This window comes from Tupaia chinensis, unplaced genomic scaffold (genome assembly GCF_000334495.1).
Source record: "Tupaia chinensis unplaced genomic scaffold, TupChi_1.0 Scaffold000225_1, whole genome shotgun sequence".
NCBI classification, from domain to species: Eukaryota; Metazoa; Chordata; class Mammalia; order Scandentia; family Tupaiidae; genus Tupaia; species Tupaia belangeri.
In genome coordinates this window covers 2,287,898-2,290,347 of record NW_006159700.1, presented here as the reverse complement: position 1 = coordinate 2,290,347, position 2,450 = coordinate 2,287,898, and positions in this window count along the sequence as shown.

Genomic DNA, 2,450 nt, shown 5'->3' with positions numbered 1-2,450 from the left:
TGCCCGCAGCTGTGCTAGAGGGGGAGGTGGCGGGGGGGGGGGGGGCGGTAAGCCCCAGTGTCCAGGCCCTTCTCGGCCCAGCCCCACTCGCGCCCTTGCCGTAAACATGCCCGGGAGAAGGGGGAGGTGAGAACCGCCACACTGCCCCAGTGACAAGGACATGGCCACTTCTGTGGCGGGGGGGGGGGGGCGAGGACGGCAGCCCCACTCGCGCCCTTGCCGTAAACATGCCCGGGAGAAGGGGGAGGTGAGAACCGCCACACTGCCCCAGTGACAAGGACATGGCCACTTCTGTGGCGGGCGGAGGAAACTGATATCGTCTGCCTCCCCCAGGTGAATACGGAGAAAATACCTTTTCCGCTGTCCGGTTTCCTCCTAGGAAAAATTCCCCACCTGGTGCTTTTTACTTCGACGTGGTGTAACGTGACCCTGGATCCCATTGGCAGGACTTGACAGTCTTTCTGGGTCCTATTTATTCTTCATAAAGTAATTTCCCTGCAAACTTAGGTAGAAAGGTGAAAGATTTCAAATGCACCTTTCCCTCTTGTTTATTCTACCCCTACATGGGGTAGAAAAACAGGTGGATTAATTACCCTTAAGGCCAGCACACGGTGCTTTTTGCCTCTCCCACACACATTCCCAGCCACAGACATTTCCTTTCATCCAAAAATATTTAATAAGCACCTTACAGAACTACTAGAACTACCTTGGCCTTTAGTCATTGGAAAGAACTTAAAAGAGTTGAGGTTCTTATCCCTTCTAAATGGTTGTATATCCTTGGTGTTGTCACGTTTTCCTGAGCCCCAGTTTTCTAACATGTAAAAGGAGTTATTTGGGTAGTATATTGACCAAATTTTCTCCTAAACATTTCAGAAGTCCACCATGGTTTTGTGGAAATTTATGTAACTTTTTTAGTATAGATGAATGTAAAGAGAAGGTGGACGGACACACAGTTGACCAACAACATGTAAAAAAGGAGATGTGTATTTGGTAGGTCTCTGGTGTCTGCAGAGCATCCCTTCTGGAGCTGGGGACATGAGCCAGCTGAAGGTATATTATGTGTCATTGATGGCCTTGTTAAGTGAAAGGATAGAGTCCTCATTAGGAAGTGTGGCTTTTGACACTGTAAACTACTGGTCATTAGCAGACATGGAAAATATTTTCAGTTCTTAAGTGGTAATCAAATATTTGTATTTATCACACCTTGTAAGTAAAATTTAAATTGCTTAAGAGAAGAATAGGACATTGTTAAGGATCCCTAGGCTAGACATTTGGGGGGTGGAGAGCTAGGAAGAGTGAGGATCATATTTCAATAATCCATTAAAGCCACTAAACATGTTTATAGTAATTTATTTCTAAGGCACTCTTTGTGTCTGTTCAAATAAGGTAAATATAAAAACAGGAGGCGAACTGAAACAGGCAAACAGAATAGCCAGGTTTGCAGGTACTTGGTAGTATGGGTATTGGATTGCCCCTTCCATGGTCTGTAGTTTCTGGGTTAGCAGTAATAAGGCCGGGTTTTGAGCACTCACTCTGTTCAGGACACCATCTTAAACACTTCATTTCTAAATCTCTATAAAATAAGTCTTCCCCCAGTTTTGTGCATGATGAAAGAGAAGCTCAGAAGGGTTAAACAACATACACAAACCACAATCAGTAAGAGGTGGAGCTAGATTTGTCCCCTCTCTCTGGCTCTAAGCCCAGGAAATTTCCACATAATGTCCCTCCCTGCTCTGGACCCATTAAGCTTTGGCCCTTACCGTCCTCTGCTTCATGCTTTTAACAACTAACTTCATTTGAACATAGTTGTATGACACATGTCAATGTTTATCCATGTAGGATCATCTATTTCTTAATTTTTTAATAGTTTTTGCTATAGGACACATATGCATGTGGGGAAAGGGGAGAAAGTCAGAGATTACCCTCCAAGGACAATGGCCCTGCCACTATCTCTTCTCCTCCATTCTCCTTTCAGGATTCTGAGCATGTACACATATGTGCCTGGCATGATTTTCAAGCTGCTGAGTCTGATACTCAAACCAATCAGTTGGCCATGAGGGACCTACCTGCCTTAACTTCCATGCCACCTGCTGGCCCAAAAATCTGTATATTTCATTTTTTAAAAAAATATTTATTTTATTTAACTGATTATTATTCAATACAAAGAGAGAGACAGACAAAGAGAGGAGCATGAGAAAGCAAGCTGCCAGGTCTGGGACTTGAACTGCCTTTGGCCATGAGGGAGTCCAGCACCCTAACTGCCACACCATGTGCTGGCCTCAGTAATCTATATATTTGTAATGCATATACATCAATACATATATATTTAGCCATTTGTTTTCACCATTTTAGATTGAAGACAATATAAAAATTAATATAGCTGAAGATAAATAATTCTAACAGGTTTTTTGGTCTGACTTCTTCTTTTTTTTTTGGAGAGATTTTCGCTA